Source organism: Lygodium microphyllum, chromosome 2 (genome assembly GCF_053477565.2).
Source record: "Lygodium microphyllum isolate KBCC chromosome 2, Lygodium_microphyllum_v1.1.10, whole genome shotgun sequence".
Taxonomy (NCBI): Eukaryota; Viridiplantae; Streptophyta; class Polypodiopsida; order Schizaeales; family Lygodiaceae; genus Lygodium; species Lygodium microphyllum.
The window spans coordinates 18,376,570-18,396,530 of NC_141136.1; the positions used below are offsets into that span (position 1 = coordinate 18,376,570).

Genomic DNA, 19,961 nt, shown 5'->3' on the forward strand with positions numbered 1-19,961 from the left:
AAACACGTGCGGCGTTCAGTGCGTTCGAGTCACGTCGACTCTGGTCCGAGGCCCAGACTCGGCCCTCGGACCACCCGGTCCACTCGCCCAAACCCTAGTCGGCTTCGGACCTTCCGAGGAAAAAAACCGTCCGAGTCAACCCATTTGGTCGTCCAAGTCAAAACTTTTTGCCACGTGGCACATTTGGCCTCGGCCCGCCCGAACGACGTCCGAGACTCAAATTCGGCCCTCCGCCACATCCCACATTCGGCCCTCTGTCCAAGTGCCTCAGCCCGCCCGAGTGACCTCGTCCGAATTCGTCCGAATCGTCCGAACTCAGCTCTCGGCTCGTCCGAGTGGGTCACTCGGACCCTGCAATTCGGACATGTTAGGCCGAATTTAGATTTTCTCAAATTTTTACGTGAAGACAGTGAAATTAATCGAGAAACCATACAGAGCCGAAACCATATCATGGATAGATCACTGGGTTGAAACTGAGAGCAAGTAGTTCAAAATTGGCTATAAACGGTCCTCCAACTGGCGCATGGTGTTTACTGTAACGGCCCTGCGGGCCGGGGGGGACTGCCTCTCCTGGACCCCCGTAGAGGGGGCTCTGCCCCCTCCGCACCTTCCCCAAGTAGGTTGGAGAGAAAACGTGCGCCGTGACAGGTCCTCCAAATTGGACCCTGGTGAAGTAATGGCTCTATACAAGCATGGATTCTCACTTGCAAAAGAGCAGCCAAAAGCCCATACCTGAACAGAGAGAAACAGAGACCCTAGAACATCAATGGGCCAATCTAGCCATCAAGGGCAAAAAGGCCACACCACGAGAACACAAAGACATTGTGGTCATACCATGTCTAGTCAGAGCGAAATGCAACATCAGCAAGCTATAAAGGCCAAGATGACTAGACATGACACTCTTGACGAGAGATGTACCTTGAGCAACACTGCACAGACAACCCAAGACGTTGATGGAGAATCCACGTCTGGTCATGCAAGTGGGGATTCAAGGGCATCTGTCAGAAGGCTTAAATTTACAAGCCAAGACCCGGAAGATGAAGACATAGTACCACCTGCTTATCTTAGGGTCAAACTCACCGCGAAAAGAGAGCATACTATCGATGCTCTGATTGATGGAGCAGATTTTAACATCTTGACCTATGAAGCATGGACCCTACTAGGCCAACCAGAGCTCACACCGACTAGTGCAACTTTTAGCCCTTATGGGGGACATCCACAAGCACTCATAGGGAAGTGCAAAATCCTTGCGACAATTGAAACGGAAAGCTTGCCTATCCTATTTTATGTTCCTCCAAAAAGTGCTAGCTGCGGGAAAGAAACCCTCCTAGGAAGATCCTTCAAAAAGGCTACCAAGTGTGAGGCGGACTATGTAGCTCAGAGGATACACTTGACACTACTGGGTGTGAGGATAGTCACGACCTTTAGCAAGGGTGACCTCAGCAAACCTCGAGGGAAAGGCAAGGAAGATGTTGACGTAACAGTCAAGCCCATTAAGGAGAGCAAGGACTTGTTGGAAGAGTTAATCACAGGTCGAACGACGAGAGCCAGTGAGTGAGGCCATGCCTGAACCAAGAAGGTCAAGAGACAATGCCAAGGACAGGCTTTGGACTTACAAATATCGTAGAAGACCCCAAAAGAAGCCCAAGCCTTATAGACGCAAGCATCGATGGAGAGCTAGCACAATGCTACGATGGATATCCAAGGCGTGGCTTCGGGCTCAAGGATATTATGCAGGCAACCGATGGATTTGGGTGCCAAAACCCCTTGCTAAACCTTTGTGGTCGACTGAAGGCTAGATCGTATCAAGAGCAAAGAAGCGTAGGAGGAGATCTAAGCGAAAAACCAAGTCTCGAGTCAACAACAGTGGAGTGACTGAGTCCCTCATGGTCGAAATCAAGAAACCAAGCGGGACCAATCGGAGGGTAGATCCTCGGCCTAGCGTGCTTGACAAGTAGATGCCAGATGTAATCGTTGAGGATATGCAGAAGCCGCTAGTGCCCAAGGAGCTTTTGATTCCCCAAGAGGATAGCAAGCATCATAGGCACAACATTGCTCAAGGCAAGGTTAAATGCTCAACAAAGCAAATAGCACAATCATCTAACAACCACGAGCAAATCTCCAAGCCAGTGTCAAAGCCACTTAGGAGTCCTAAGTCTCCTACACCCTCTTTCCCTACCCGGACACAAGAAGCACAACACTCCTCAAGTGCGGCTACTCAATCCCAATCTCGACCTATATCAAAGCTTCCAAATGTCCAAGAGGCAGGACACGACACCACCCTTAGCTCTCAACCTAAGGATGTGCATGTGCAACCCACCGTGACTAGATCAACAGATACTTGATCTACGCAAGTGAATGCTCTAAGGGCATTAAAAGGCACGACCACTTCTGATCTGCCTCAGGACTTGACACCGCAGTCTACCAATGGTAGCCAATCTACTGAATTAGCCACCACTATTTCCAATCAAGGATCACAGCAGTCACAATCTTTGGCCGTGACAACACCCCTTGTGAAACGTGTCCTTAGTGGTTTACGTGTGGAGGAGGTGTCACAATTAACTGCCTCGACAACTCCAATGCTTCCAAAGTGCCTAAAGCCTAGACTGGAGGAGTTACACACAAGGGAATTGGCTGAAGAGCTAGGCTCTCCAAAAAGGAAGGCAGTTGTGCTCTCACAACCTAGTGAGGCTACTCAGCAGGCCATGGTCATGTCTCGTAAGGACACACTAGAGAAGGGAAATGCTGAGGCCCAACTAAGCACATCAGCGGTGTCGAACTAGCCCAAGGTCCGAGCCGTTAGATGCACCTGCACTGACCAAGAAAAAGAGAAGGAAACAACGAAAACAACAACAGTTGCAGGTAGTTGTGGACCCCAAGAGCATTAAGACTAAGGGCGATGAAGAGCTGGGGAATAAAGCATCAAGTCCATCCACCAATGAACCCAGTGATGTGTCTCCTAATAGCGGTGAAACCTCAGTCCCATCCGGGTGCTCCGACAAATCACAGTAGTCGTTGCCATTAAGGGCTGCTTGCAACACTCTATCCATCGACAATAGAACTTGCATTGACAAAGCAAGAATGGATACAACACTGTCACGACGGGGTGACGGAGTCGCAACAGTCACACCCAAGGAGAACCTTGACGTAATAACGAAGCCTCAAGAGAAACATGAAAACCCCAAGAGCATGAGCAATCCTAGCGTTGACCAATCCTGCTCATCTAGGCCTGAGCCCCTAGCTATACTAAAGCCTAAGGAAACTTAGAACTTTGCATGAGATGGCAACCGAGCAAGTCTTCGTTGAACGTAGAAGTGTCACAGAATACTTAACTGAGTTGGATGCTAAGCTCAAGGTGTTCACACGAGTCTACGTCCTTGCGGACGTGGGCACAATCCCAAAGGAGCAGCTTGGAGATTATTTGCCATTTCCTCTATCCTGGGAAGAGCAAGAACATCTTGACGAGCACTATAACAAGCTCTTACATGAACGCATGCGACTCATCCCTGACGAGGAGGCTGACAAACTGCGTTTAACCGTCACGTTCAATGATGTGCTCTGCCGACCGAATCTTGTGGACATAGAACAACTAAAGCGACTAATAAAGGGCTGAAGTCAATTTGAACAGCGTTGGTGTGAGAACCGCGTTGCAATGGCCGAACTAGGGGCTCAGATCATGACAGTCTCAGAGGAGCGATTGGCCAAATGGCGGTCTCAAAAGGACCCAACCTATCTAGCACCAACTTCCCTTCGAGTGCTAACTGACATTCGGGGTACGGACTTAGCTGGGACTAGACTAGAGAGCCCTTTGATTGATAAGGTTCTCACTGAGGAGGAGTTACATATTGCTAGTAGACTCCGTCAAGGTTCCATGCTACTCGACGTGGCAAAATATCTATCAGTATTAAGTAAGCTATCGCGAATACTAGATGCGTGTGCCACGCTCCAGTACAACCCCGAGTTCTACAATTGGTTCTTATCCTCGTGAAGTGACATTATGTATATAAATAAACATTGATTCTTGTGTCACCTTATATAAACAATATCAACACACACAAGTAATGATAGTCAAGCGCAGGGAGAAGAGTTGGGTCTGACAGGCTAAGCTCCTCAAGTCCTCCTCTCATCACACATTTAAAAGCCGTGTGAGCATCCCCACCTCCAAGTGAAGGGCATGCAACCCACCTTACCGCTATAGGAAGCCATGACCAACAACACTGATGGTGTAGACAGGGTGTAACCCCTTTCTACACACCTTCTTTCCTTTTTGGTCTATCCTTCCGAGGATGTGCCCTGTCCCACTCCATGACAACCGACCCATACAACTTAGCATAAGCCAATATCTGCTAATGACTGGAGACAAGGGGAACATCATCATGGGGGCCATCCCTATACAACAAACACTGCATGCCTCACTCGTCCCCTCCTTGTCATATGCGCTTGATAAACCACACTAAAATCCCTTCCGTGCGAACAATTGTATCCTGTATCAAGGTCTAATCCTTGGATTGCATCTTGCAGGCTTCCAGACGGAACACATGGAGAACCATGGACACCTGGCATGCAAGGACGCTCTTCACAGACGACGGGAGCATGTGGCACGCGCCCCTCCACCGGAGCGCTATGTGCCCACCCTCAAGAGGTATGCCAAGAAGTAAGGCCCTAAGCGACACCGCCCCGGACGAAGGCCGAAGAATCCGCGGGCCAGGGGAGCAGACGGTCAGATAGGCACACAAAATGAGGCAACACCAGTTGCACAGACTCCCAACACACGCTCGGGCACCAAATGCTCAAGGGCAGCAAGGGAAAGAGAAGAATTTAATGAACTGTTCAAGGACATTTTGGAAACGGTCGTGGCCCAGGACTACACCATTCATGTCCCGGCCGACATGTTCCCTGCCCAAACCCACAGGAGCCACGCACCAGTAGAGCCTCAGTCGCTCGACAACCCAAACTCGCCCCGCCTCCTACAAATAGAGTAGTCCCATGTTGTATAAAAGGCTTATCAAATGCTACCTGGCCACCATGACTTTTTGTCTTTAAAAGGTTAAGTGTTGACATGTTTCCGAATTTTACGAACTTTTCATATCTGCGTTTAATATATTTCACGTCTTTAGCAAAAGAGAAAGCTAATCGAGCGCAGGTGATAAGTATCTAAGTCAACACCATGGAATTCAGATAAGTGATGTCTCCTTGCGTTGCACTGGTTTATTATAGTTGTGGCATATACCATGCATGTACTCTTATGAAGTGACATGTGGATGCAGGATGATACAGGTCTTTGTGCAAAAGTGTTCAATGCCCGATCACCGCAAGACCATCGACCCCACAAAGAGCCGCAACAAACCCACGTTGCCGAAAGCAAAAATCACCCTTGCCGACCACCCACATCGCATGGCCCAAAGCATATTCATGGGCTATGCTCTCTTTCTGGGTAAAGCTCTATAGTTGGCTCACGGCAGTCGTTACCTCAATTGTACCAACATCGCGTGTGATGCAAGGAGGGTTGCAATGTCTCAAGTGTATCTCCCCATCTCAACAACTGCTTCTTTAACAATGAGGCTAGGGCTCAATCATCACTGTAATATCCATTTTTTGAGCCTTCGAATCTTGATATTTTCCAACCCACTGAAAGGCTGATAACCTCAACATATTGCAATGGTTGTACTCAGGCAAGTAAAAAAAAAAAAAGGAAGAAAGAAAGTAAGAAAAAGTATCAGAAAAAGAAACAAAAAAAAAGGAAAAACAAAGAAATGAAATGAACGAAAAGAAGCACCCACAATCACAAGCACAGCACCTAGGGGTCCTCAAATTAGGTACGTCCAGTGACCTTGATTGACTGACTCCGTCCCTAGTCCCCTAGCCCTTTAGCATCACCCACAGTTGTTCAAGGCACATCCAGGGCAGGACATACCTACGGAGTTCGTCTCGCCTATGGTTAGAACTGTCACCCTGACCCACTTGCACAATTCTCTCTTGCACTCTGCCTTAGTACCATTGCAGTCAGTGGTGGTAAGCACTGCACGATTGGCCATGAAAAGTACACCGTCCTCATCATCAAGTGAGTCCAATAGCTTCCAGCTACCAAAAGTGCGGTGTCCCTGTATTCACTTATGCCACGTCGTGCAGTCACAATGCACAGGATGTCTCATATATCTTCACGTGTACTTCTCAACATGGACAACTTTGCTTCATTCATGCATTGTTACGAGAAACTAGCCCGCGGTCTTCTAACTACGTACTATCTAAGTATGCACTATCACTTATATCATATCTGCACCGAAGTATATCCACAGTTTGGGTCCTCAAGTGCAGGACAATACTCTTAGCTTGCGTAGAGTTGACGTGTCTCCCAAACTAATCAAATATGTCTTGTGCACGATAATAAGACTAGCACTATCCCTTACGGAGAGACCACACGAGAGGTTTTCAAATTGCAGGTATTGAAGCCTCTAATGACGTGTCAATCGCTCTCTAGCGACACCCAACTCTGAATGCTTATCTCTTACCATCCGACAAGCCCGCAAAGAATCATCATGTGCAGAATCCCCAACAAACCAACATTGGTGCTGGCCATCAATGCAATCCCCAACATAGAATAGCCCTACCACCAACTCCAACAACCTTCCACCAGCCACCTTGGCCACCAACAGGCCCCCAGGACTTGCTTTTACACCACCACCAACACTCCTTCACGGAAACCACAGGCGTCCTTGTCACCCACGTCTTCAGTGCATACTACAGCCTGCTACCTACGACGGTGAGTGCCATGGGACTGGCACTCGTCTAGGAGGGGGGTAATGTTAACCCTCAAACGAACGAAGGTGGAAAATCCGGAAAAGCTAAAGCAGAAGACAAAGACAAAGGCCAAGGCAAAGAGAAACGGAAGACAAAGACGCACAAGGAAAAGCGCAAGTCAAAACTTTTATAAAAGAGCGCAAGCGCATCATGGTTTAAGTCGAGGAGCGCCGGGCTCTCACCCGTGCAATTTGTAAATGTAGATGGGCGGTGGAAAGGAAGCTAGGAAGATAGAAGGACAATGGGAAAAAGAGCCTAGGCTATGGCCGGCCATGTAAAAAGGGGAAAAGGGGATGACCGCCCAAAAGGGATTTAGGGTTTTGTATAAAAAGTGGAAAAGTGAATGAGAAACTCATTCCTTGTGTGTGGCCAAAAGTAGCTCTCTTCTTCTTTTTCTTCTTCTTCTTGTTCTTGCTTGCTTGAGCTTGTGCTTGAGAGAGGAAGTGTGAGAGTGTGAGGGAGTGTGTGTGTGAGGGTGAGGGACCGAGGAGGAGAAGCTCTCCATCTTCTCCTCTCTTCTTCTCTTCTCTTCGCTTCTCTTATCTTGCTTGCGGCAATGGAGCTTGGAGTGTGGAGCTTGAGGATGGAGCTTGCTTGAAGCTTGCACTTGGATCGTGGAGCTACCGGAGTGCGCGGGAGAGGAGGTAACTCGAGCGGCACGGAGGTAAGCTCACTACACCCGTAGGTATGGATGACACGTCGGTTATGTGAGAGGTAGCCATTAGTGCTCGGCTTGGAACGCTTGAAAGAATAAGCGGTCCGAGGGTCTTGGCGGTTGAGCGAAAGCTCCCACACCAGGTTCTGATGGTGCGAGTCAGACCAGCCTCCCAACCAGCCCACTGGATGTGGGGGCACTCGCCGATCTGTACCCCCTCCTGATCTCTGACCTAGAGGTTCCAGATCACCAGCTGATGGTCTATCTCCTCTTGGCAACTTGGGGGACTCTGAATTAGGGCCTTACGGAGGCCCTCGCCACATATGAAGTAAGCTACGTAGGAAGGGGGATCCGGGGTGTGTGATCTGGGCTGTGGTGAAGATCCATCTCAAGGACTGTCTCCAATCCCTGCCAAGCCTCGGTCTGCACTCCTGAAGGTCCTCCTGCAGTAGGACCTTCCAGGTCTGCCCTCTTGGTGTGAGACCGCGGACTGCAAGCTTGCCCAAAAGGGCCATACTATGATACCTTGGGTCAATGATCCCAAGCCCTTCATCTGACCGATGCCGGATGATGGTTGCCCATGCCACCTTGGCCCGAGAGTCCATGGAACTGTTCGACCCAGCCTAGAGGAAATTCCGCACTAGGCAGCAAAGCGGAGCAGCACAAGATGAAAAGTACCAATATGAGGCGATGTACCAAACCGTCGCTAGGAGGACCTGGTTGACCACCAGGGCTCGGCTTGTAAGGGAGAGGCGAGCAATACTCCAATAGGCCAGCTTCCTCCGAATAGAGTCGAGGACTGGGAGAAACTGCTGGGCGGGGGTGATGTCAAGTCCCACTTAGAACCCTAGGTAGCGGACGGTCTGCCCTCTGCACACCCATCTAAATCCCAAGTGGACGTCCCACTCCGTATTGGAGTCAAGGTCTGTAAGGAAGCCAATCGACTTCTGCTAGTTGATTTTCGCTCCTGTTGCAGTATAGAACATCTCGAGAGCTAGTCTCACCCTTTCCAACATCAACTCATCATCCTCTATGTAAAGTGCTATATCATTTGCATACTCTGAGTCTAACAGCTCCGTCTCCTCTCTCACTGGAAGTCGGAGGCTGCATAACCCACTCATACGTGATCTGAGGAAGTGAGACATCGCTTCTGCAAAGAGTAGGAACAGATACGGGGCCAATGGGCAGCCTTGCCGTACAGATCTCTCTAGCGAAACTCCTCCCCTGTCCTGCCACCTATGAGAACCTTGCTCGTGGCCGATCTGTAGAGTGTGGAGACGGGCTACTGGGCCGCAGGTAGGGTGATGGGTAGGGTAGGCATCACTAGGCAGGGGGCGGGGGCGGGGGCAGGGGGCGACGGGCTGCAAGCGGGGCCATAGGCGGGAACGATGGCCAGGGGGTGGGGGCAATGGGCAAGGCAAGCGCCACCAGTCCGCTGGCGGGGTTCGATGGGCAGGGAGCGAGGGCAACATGCCACAAGCGAGGGAGGGGGCAAGGGCAACATGCCACAGGCAAGGAAGGCAATGGGCCACAGGCGAGGGAGGGGGGCTACAAGCGATGGCTTTGGGTAGGGGCAAGCGTGAGGAAACGTCGGGAGGCGGGGTAGCAGGCGGCGCGAAGGGCAAGTGCACCATGAATATTCAGCAATACATCAACTCAATAAGAGTTGTCTAACATGTGTACTGCATATATATGTGCCCAAAAGCACTTCTGATACACAAAAAACATCAAAATTCTCTACAATTTCTCCAAAATCTCACAAGTGGGAGATGATAAACTTGAATTTCATTGCTTATAGCACTAGGTCAGCAATGTCTCCAATGTGCATTTCACACATCAATTTTGCCACAATTCAAAAATTTCAGCATAAGCCCTTAAATTTTGCTGACCAATCTACCCCACTTGCATTAATACATGTTCTCGAGAGCATAAAATAGATAAATTTAGCAAAAATTTTCTCGAGTCCAAATGTGTACCAATGTCAGTAAATCCGGCTCAGTTGAGCAAAATTTCACTGATACATGAAAAGCCCCAAAATTTTCAAGGCTAATGTGCACAATTTTTGCAATTTATGGGTGCAATGTCATTGTTATGCACGAACAATATCAAATTTGGGAAAAACCCCAAATTTTCGGGCATAAATATGCATAAATATGAGAACTGTGCTTATGCGCACGAATCCCTATCAGTGAGAAGGGGGCGTGTAAATTAGTAAAAATCTAATGAAAAAAAAAACCGAAATTTTACAAAAGACAGCCATTAACATGTTGTGTGATTTGAGTATGCAAATTTGGGCTACGACTGATGGGGATATGACCTGTCAATGACTCACGTGAGCTGTCCTTGCGTGCGCCTAACCCAGTCGTTGTGTTTGAAGCAGTTGCCTGACCTCACATTGGCTGAAAACAGTCGCCTAATTGAAAACAAACTGTCGATTGCCTCACCTGGTCATCAAAACCAACTTGTTGCTTGACTCGCTACACACGTGTGCTGCCACGCTAGTCTGGAAAAGTTGTACTTGGCCTATTTGAAGAGAAGACGAATTTGAAACAATGTCACCTGACGTTTCTTCATGCACGTGAACTGAAACTGACTCGCAATGTCCTTGGAAAGCGTGCACAGTCTTGCGCAGCTCTGATACCAGTTTGTTGGGATGAGTGCGCAATGGAATGCGAGACAGAAATGGAGTAGGAGTGTTGAGAGTGAGAGAGACAATCCCAAGATGAGTATACCAGTTAGTCACGGTACACAAATAATAAAATGTATTTATATGTTAGGGTACAAATAAGGGTGTGTTCACACCCTTATATGTTTATACACATGGAGACTATTAGACTTTACACCCAACATGAACCTCTCATTTAATGCTAAATCTTGTGATACACTAAAACAACGCTCTTTAAAAAGAAATCTTAAAAAAAAAAACCTCCATTGTTGATTCCATCAGCCTTTGCAAGACTTGGTAGGCCCCTGGGTAGTCGACGAGCACCCTTGGTTCAATGCTTTGGCTTCTTTAGGCAATTAGTTGGGCTCCCTTAGTGAGATAGCGATTGTATTTGTAGTCTTGGTAGGTCTTTGGACAGCTGACGTGCACCCTTTATTCAATGCCCTAGTTGCTTTGGGATGGGATGCCTTGGGATAAAAGAAAATAAAGAAAAGTGCTTATTTGTTATGGCTTAGTTTTGGGCCTAAGAGGGGATGTTGAGCTAGTCCCAAAACATGTTTGATTAGTGAAGAAACCTTCTTTGGAAACACGATCCTACAGATGGGACTAAGTAGAAGGTTGAATGTAAGCTTGAATTATCTCCTTTAAATTCGATGCATAGAACTAATGATCTTGGAGGAGTTTTGAAATCTCTGCTACGGATTGACCATCCGCTAGTGGAATGTGGCTTGGATTACATACTATCATTATGTTAGATTCTATGCTAGTAGTTGATTATATATTTTCTGTTGGATTGGGGGATGCTCATGAAGAAGGGACTCTTCAAAATAACCTTTGATCTTTGAGTAATGAGGAAGACATGTATTTCTTTATGAACAGTGTTAGAGGGGTTTTTGTCGAAAGGTCGAATCCACTGGGGATTAGAAGTAGAAGGAAGTAGAGATAGGAGATGGAAGAGAAGATAGAGAATACCCAAGTGGTAAACACTACAAAAACAAATCACAATGAATTGAATCAATATGTATTGAAAGAACCTGGAATCTTCGCACTACTCTGAAGCAATCTCCAGGCATTAGATCTCCTGCAGCTTCTTCGTAGAACAAAATTACAGCTCCTTCTCTGCTGCTCGGAACCCAAATTTGATGGCTCCAATCTGCAGTTTTCAGTCTGTTTATAGCGATCGCGATGCACACGATTTCGCCAATGTGTCTTTTTTTATGAAAATCCCATAACTGGCTGAAAAAGCAACTTGCTTTTTGTATGCCATCCTAATCTAGAAGTTTTTTTAACTTTTTCGGATTTTTTACAATAAATAATATAAAAAATAGGCTAAAATTATCCAAAAATCTAGTATTTTTGGATAATCCATGCAACTCACACTAATACTAATGACTCAGATCACATTGACTCTCTTGATTAATAAGAAGTCGGATGATGATGCATTCCATGATTTTTCACACTGTGTCCGCATAGTATCATGACATTCACTCCCTCTGAACATGCACATCCTCTGGTATGTGCCAAAATCCTAGTTGTCACCGGATTCTGAGTCCTCCTCATCCTCTGTAACCATATTCTTTGCTTCTTCATCTTCCATATCTTCTTGGCTATCCCCTGTATCGTGGCCACTATTTTCTTCCAATTCTGGAAACTCATAGGCAGTAGATTCCCGCCTTTTGAATAATTTGATTCTTTTCCCTGCTACCGGAAGTTTTATGGCTGTCCCATCCAACTCATTTAAAACATAAGTAGCATTATCACATAGGGTCCAAACCATCTTTTGGAAACTTTACGCATGACACTATGTTGGTTATCTAAACTGCTATCATAAACCAATATCCAATCCCCATCTTATATGGTTCTTGGTCTCAGTCTATGTCTTTTGTCAAACTGTTTCTTGTTCTGTATCCTTGCTGCCCTTAACTTTGCAGTTGCTGTCTCTATGTCTTCTGACTTTCTTTCCAACTGTCTAATGCGCAAGGCCAACAACTCCTCTCGATTCAACTCCTCCTCCCAAGGTAACACAATACATGTGATTGTCATCTCTTCTATCGGCATGAAAGGTTTTTGACCGTACATCAATTCTGTAGGCATATATCCTGTAACAGCACTATGAGTTGTTCTGTCAGCCCACAAAGCATAAGGGAGTAATCGTGGCCACTCTTTTACCTTCTCTCCACATGCTTTTGCCAAATCTTACAATAGGTGGATGACCTCTTTCACTTTTTCCATTTCCTTCAGGGTTATAGGCTGAAGTTAAAGCAAGCTTTATCCCCAACCGTGCAAAGAAATCATGAGCTTCATCTGCATCCAACTCACCCCTATCTGCTGTAATTTTTCCCACACAGCCATATCGACAAAAGATCTCTTCTAAGAGAAAAGTACATATGTCATTTATCGTCTTAGTACGTAGAGCTCTCCCTTCCACTTGATTAGTCAAGTCTTCACGAGCAAGCACAAGATACCTCCTTTGCCAAAGACCTGTAGGTATTGTGACCAAATCCACCACCCACTTAAAATGAAGAGACGATGGATATGTGGGTTGCAATCCATCCCGATGTCTCACAATTGAATACATTTGACATGTCGTACATGTTTCCACAAAGTGAGCAACATCCTTATACATATTCTGCCACCAATATCTTTCTTTGATCTTTGTAAAAGTACCCAAAACACCTCTATGACCAGCCCATAAGCTTTCATGAAATTCTTGCATTACTTTTACTTGTGAAGCTTTGTTACCCAAAACTTGCAATGGCATACCCTGTTTTCTTTTAGCATGTTTCCATAAGTATCCATCTTTTAAGAAAAATCCATAGGCTTTCCTCTTGATCTTCTTAAACTCCTCATTTGACCATTCATCTCTCTTTGTTAATGTACTGAGATATTGACCGATTCTCAGCCACTCTCCTGTATATTTGTCTTCCAGAAACACTTCTACACAAGATGCAAAACATCTAAAGTGTCTTCTCTTTGTTGTCCAAGCTTCTGTTAATGCTGTAGCAACACCTTGCATTGCTAAATTTACTCTTGCAACATCATTTTCAGCCATAAGAAAGTCATCTTCTTCCTCCTCATCCATCATCCCATCTTCATTCTCATAACGTGCTTGAGATAACATGTCTGCCACTGGGTTATCTCTTCCTGCAATATGCTGAAATTCAGGGTTCAAAGATTTGATGTATGCAATCCATCGGAGCATAGCAATGTCCGGAGTAGCATAACTAGTAATCATACCCAATACTGGCAAACAATCGGTCTCAATGACTACATGAGCACCCATAAAATACTCCTTATCACATTTAAGGGCAGTCACAATTCCCCATAATTCTCTTTTAATCTATGGATATCTTCTCTGTCGTTCAGTCAATACTTTAGCACCAAAGCGAATTGCATATCTTTGTCCTTCCTTATCATCTTGCCCAATTGCCTATCCAATCCCGATTGGGCTTGTATCAACAGTAATAATGATAGGCTTTCCATGTGAATAGTCAGCCTTTCTCAATGTAGGAGCAGATTTTAAGAGTTGCTTCAATTTCTTCATTGCTTTCTGATGCTTCCTTTCCCAATGAAATTTCTGACCTTTCCTTAGAAGCTGATAAAGAGCATCGGCTACATGTGCAAAGTGAGGAATCCATATCAAATAGAACACACATGCACCCAAGAATCTACGCACCTCTGATACATTCGTGCATACATCTTGCATTCTCAATCCCATCTATTTTCGTTGGTGATGGCTTTCACCCATAAGGCCCACACATATGCCCAACAATCAAAATCTCTTCAACTCCAAAGACAGGCTTTTATCTAGAAAGAGTTAACTGCACCTCTTCTAGATGTGTCAAAATCCTCTCACAATCCATAATATGATCTGCAACAAACTGTCTGCATCCATGAGCATCCATCTCTTGATTCTTTTCATCCACTGCACACCCTTTGATTGGAACATCATCCAAGAAGGGCATAGTCAATTGTGGTATAAAATCCCTGAGTACCCTATTCATAGCATTTGTCATGTGTGCCACTGAGTTTGTTGTACCCTGTGGGAGAGTATACATCGGTACTAACCCCAAAGGAGTCTTCATGGTTGTGATATCCCTGCTTTCAATTGCAAGCTGAAACTGATCATAACCCGAGTAAAGATCACCCAAAGAATAGATCGCTCTGCTTGCAAAAGCCTCTGCAAATTCATCAACCACATGACCTGCACCCACATTTCTTATGGTCACTTTATTGACTGGTTGCATGTCTTGAATAAATCTCAAGCCCCATTCTTTTTGGGCACAGTAAACCAACGATTTGAGTACGGGGCTGAAGAAGGCTCCAAGATCTTCATGCGAATCTTTTCATTTAGCAAATCCATCAGCCTTGGCAAGTAAGCTTTAGGCACTGGAATAGGCCTCAAGTTCCATGATACATGTGGCACAGTAAATATAACCATAGGAGAGACAACATTTGGATCCACACAATCTATTTCACTTGGCTGAAATGCAAATGCCTTCCCATGTCTAGCCAACATCCGCATAAAACAATCTCTCTCAGCAGGCAAAAGAAACCCTTTTACTCCAACTTTCAATTCCTGCAATGTTTTAGATGTAAATTGATGACCTATATCTTTAGGATCCCATAAGCTTGGCTGCCTTGACACTTTTTCATACATACCCTCACTCTCTGGTGGAGGTGGCAAAGCAATTGGTTTCACTTTTTTGTCAACTGTCTTATACTTTGTCTCCACAAGTGCTTCAATCCATTGTAATGCTTCCTGCTGAGCAAATAGTAGTATAACATCATACATATCCAAAGAACATACTGACAGCACTCTGTTTTCAGCCTCGTTTTCTGCATGTATAGTTGTTGAAATTTCAGCCATAGTGTCAGTAATATTCAGCCCATAAAAGATGTTTGAAATGCCATCATTTTCAGCTAAAAATCCCACTGCTCTCAGTTTCTTAGTAGCCCATTTCATAGATATGCGTTCAGCCCTACACATAGCTTCCATAGGCTAAACCGACATGAACTATTTGCTGTAAACTGAGAATTACCAATAGTAAATACATGCTTCATTTCATTAAGAGGCGAGTACACCCTCTGAATAGTACTACTGTAGCCTCGCATTACAGCAGTGGTTAATGAAAATCCAGGTCTTTGAATTCCCTTGCATTTGGAACCAAAGGAGACTCTCAAAGCCTCTCACGATTTCTAGGATGATTAATACAAACAGTAAGAAATTGGACTGCTTTTCTCCCATCCTTGTCATCAAGCACCTTTGTTTCTATACGCACACCTGTAATATAGGGCTGTTCCAAAATCACTGTATATGAGGAATTATCTTGCATAAAGAAGTGTTGCTCTTCCTGTACATCACCAATCGCCACTTTTACATTAGGACATACATCATAGAGCTCCCCTGAAGAATTATTTGCAGCCCTCATTCGCCAACCATGATCAGTGTCTACAGGCCATGCACCATTTTCATACAATCCACGCTCAATGACATTTATCTCAGACCCATGGTCAAGTAAAGCAACACAAGGAGTTTCACGTTCCCCTATTTTCACTACCGTTTCAGTGGTAGCTCTAGCCCAATGATTTCTTGTGTAGTGACTTCAAGAAATAAATCCTAGAGTCTCTTCTCCATATTGTTGCATTTGCCTTACTCCACCATACATATTGGTACAAGACAATGCATTTTCAGCCACTTTCTTCTCTTTTCCACATGCTATCCATTGATTAGTAGCGTCTTGCATAGACAATCCTGTACTTACTTCATGCTCATATTTAGCCCGAATACCCAACAAACCAGTTTTCTCTTCAAATTGTAGCAATGCACCAGTGGTATCACTAAGAAATTGACGCTTCCTTTTAATTATGTGAATGATCTCATCATGAAATTCTCACTTGGCAATGCCAAGTACCTCTCCCAAGGTAAATTCCACCAGACTGTTTAAGATCCGTTCTTCAAGAACCTTCTTAAGATCTGTGGTTGTCTCAATGTCAGATTGCAACTTACATCTTGGCTACTTGCCCTTCTTTTTGTCCTCTTATTTGATATCCTGTTTTTGCTCCTGATTGACCTCTTCCATAACATGCTTGGGAGGTGGCTGATTTCCAGCTTTAGGTTGATCCATACTTCTTCTTGTCATTCTTTTAGATGTGCATGCAATATCTTCATCTCTTTTTCGTTTTTCTTCCACAAATACATGTGTATTGTACCTTTGCTAAATATGCATACACTGAATATGCTGTATGTAAAGCATGTGTCTATATTTCAGCCTTTGGACCAACCATTACTTGGCCATACATTCTATCCAACTGCAGACCAAAAGTAGAAGCATGTACCGCCGCATAAGCATTTCGGACAGCTAAGTCTTCCAACAACTTTTGCATACCTCCCTTTCCAAAATTCAAAGCAAGAGGCAATCGCGTTTCTTGTGCATGGATCTTGCCATCTTTCCAAAGGATGAGCTGTCGTGCCAAGGCCTCCTGATAGGTAGTACAATCCTTTCTCTCATGCTGCAAACTGTCACACCACATATATCTTTTTCCAAGTTTAGGGGCTACTGCCCATCCCCTTTCCTCTTGTCCTTTTTCATCCAATTTTGCAACCTTCAATTGAAGATCCCGCATCCCTTTGACCAATTCATCCAAGACATCTTTCCTAATAGAGGGAACAATAGCAGGTACAGCCATAGGGTTAGCCACAGAAGCGGGTGGCTTACTGGATACTTCAACAGTTTTTCCCGTAAGAGTGGGCAAGCTAGAGACACGCGATCTTTCTCTTCTTCTATACTTCTTCACAAGCACAGTAACAACTTTCTTGACATATCTCCACTCTGTTTTCAAACCTGTCTCTGTAGTCAGATCCTCCAGCAAATCATCAAGCTTCTCTTGAAGCTCAGGATCAGCTGCTTGTAGAAACAATTCAATTTTCTGACTTGCAAGAGCTTGCGGTTTTGCGAGATCCAACTGCTCAAATCGACTTTCAAATTCTCTTAACAATTCTGTAGCCACAAGACCCTTATTGTTCCCTGAGTGTCTTCTTGAAGGCTACCCAGTCTGTATCCTGCAAGTATAATTCAGTAATCCGTGCTTTTAGTTTATGAACAGTAATACGTATAAAATACAGGCTCCATGCAGATTGAGCCACTCCAAAGAATTCCATCTTTTGAGCATAGATATGTACATATGCAGATACATTCCTGCCATTGAATAACTTCACCTCACGCTCAACTGCTTTCAAAGCATTCATCAAACACTTTCTGTTTGAGCTGAAGCTTGCATCACCTGTTGTTGTGGTTGTACCTGTATAAGCATATTCATATTTTGCACCAACTGTTGCAAAACATCACTGGAGAATGTGTTCGAAGGTACTCCCATCTTATCTTCCCTTCTTCTGTGACGACCTTTCACGTATGGACCAAACTACGCCTTTTTTCTTCAGTCCTCTCACTCAGGGGAGTGGACGACGACATAGATAGAGGAAGAGTTGAAGAGATAGGTGGCGGACCACGCCTCCCAGTGGATGGGAGGACTAGTACTGTTTGCACAGCATTGGCCTGGTTGCATGATGGACATTAACTGGTGAGTTGGTATCGAGGTCCCTCACTTGAGCATTATCTTTCGAGCCCCTCCATAGTGGAGACCTCCGAGGGATATGATTGAGTGGCCCCTGACACAGGCAGCCCGTTTCTACCATTGCACAGAGTCTCGACTCTCAGCATGGTTGATAGATGCATTGATAGTACCACTTGGAACTTCTATCACCCATTTGGTTCAGGCCGAGGGCCACCATGGGGGAATGGAGCTCGCCATCCAGACCGGTGGTACTTGCATATCTCATAGCTTCTCCTCGTCATTAGCAGCCTCCACACCAAACAGATGCCTGATCGAGCAGTTAGGTTTTTCCATGAGCTTACACCTTGTATCCTGGAATGTGAATAGCCTCCACTACAGTGGGGCATGTGGTTCCAGGAAATTGATTGTTTGGTAGGAGCTGCAGCCTGCCCTTGCCAGACGGATCGACATCTTACTTCTACAAGAGCATAAGCTCACCCCCACCCAGGCCCAGTTGGTAGGAAAGGTACTCCCAGGCAGCTCGCACACTTACCAGGAGCACGCCATAGGTGCCTATGGTAGGAGTGGAGGCGTATGGACCTCTATTGGTCTGAGTCTTATCGCTTGTGTTCGAGACCATGGGACGATAGTGGCAGGGAGGGTGCTATGGATCGGATTGGATATTGGGGACTCGAGCCTTGGAGTCCTTAATATCTATGCCCCTACGTAGGTTAGGGCACGCAACATGTTCTGGGTGGAGATTGTGGAAGAACTCCCAGAGGTAGACTCTTGGATTGTTGGAGGAGACTTCAACAACCTGGATGCTTTGGAGGACTAGCAGGGCAGAGGGAGAAACTGCCAGGGCATGGCCAGGGAGGAGCAGGAGACATGGGAGGTGTTTCTTCTGGTAGTAGGAGCACACCATGCATGGAGAGACCCTGCCTTCCACAGGAGGGAGAGGTCGCTGGACTTCTCTTGGGGATACAGGCAGCTAGGTGGAGTCCTGTTGGAGCGGTTGGACATGTTTTATATTGGAGAGTGGGGAGGCTCTTGGGGAGGCTAGATTGGGCAGTTGGCGAGCACCACGTTGTCCGATCATTGCCCAGTTCTCCTGATACTAGATCCCCCAGCATTTGCCCTAGATTCACGATCTTGTTGGATCCTTGACTCGATCTACAAGAGGGAGAAGATGATGAGACAGATAGAGTAGATTTGGACCAGAGAATGGTACAGGAGGGGCCAGATAGCAGAGGAGGTTGGAGAGGCCCTAGCTGATTCGAGTAGAATCTGCCAAGAGGCAGCCATACAGGTCAGGCAACAGAGATGGGAGGAGGAGAGAGCACTCCAGTGGGACCTTGCAGCCACGCAGCCTAACTAAGGTAGCAACACTTATAGCAATGTGCTAAAGAGTGCATTGAAGATCATCAACCTACTCTTTGCTAAAGAGGGATACTAGAATGGAAAATGTTACTAAAGATTGAGATGGATTGCTAAAAAAAAAGTTGATCATCATCTAATTCATACTATTATTGAAACAAGGTCCTTGTATTACCAAGGGAGCAAATAAATCTAGTCTATTGGCAATGATATATTGATTTATGGAGCAAGAATGCAATGCATTCCCTACTACTAGGGGCTCTATCAAGAAATGGCCTATGTTTACAATGGAGTACCATGCCTATTGTAAGCTTTCCATATCTTTCTAGTAGTAGGTAGCCTTGAAGATTATTTGTTGTCTTTGTTTTGAGAAAGATAATAGGATTTATAAGCTAATCTTTGCAATTGATCAACATGCCTTGAGAATGATTTTTTTAAAACATACTTTTGGATTAATTGAGGGATTTTTTTCCTCTTATAGCAATCAATATTAGTTATACATATTAGAAGGTTAAAGGTTGGTCTTTGGTGGAAAACGTATAGTCAATGCTTTGCAAGTTTTATTGATGCTAAATCTACAAAGCTTATAAAACAAATATAGAGATCTTGGAGTCGATGTTCTACCATTAAAACTACTAATCAACAATGATAAGCCATGCTCTTTGTTGTTGCTTATCATGATCAAAGTACATAAGAATCTACTTGAAATAATCCTATTGTAGCATATAACTTTCTAAATTGATTTATAGCCATAGATAACATCTAATTTTTAGAAATGCTATACATATATGGACATATCATAATTGTTTATAGTAACATGCTATCCTCAAAATTACTAATCAGATTATTCTTGAATAAAGAACTCATAAGAAATAGAATAAAAAAATTACAAGACAGGGACAGGATGATAGA

At 45.1% G+C, this 19,961-nt stretch overlaps 1 protein-coding gene across 3 annotated transcripts in view; it reads left to right on the forward strand.

Moving 5' to 3' along the window:
* The window catches only part of LOC148039525 (putative pentatricopeptide repeat-containing protein At3g47840), a 128,953-nt gene that overhangs the window by 47,756 nt on the left and 61,236 nt on the right, over window positions 1–19,961 (forward strand). Inside the window, exon 3 of one of the 3 annotated variants that reach the window (XM_087691647.1) lies at window positions 5,268–5,615. The exons of the other annotated variants lie outside the window; for them this stretch is intronic. The gene's annotated coding sequence lies outside the window, so the exon portion shown is untranslated. Of the gene's footprint in view, window positions 1–5,267; window positions 5,616–19,961 lie in introns of those variants that run through there. 3 annotated transcript variants of the gene reach the window in all.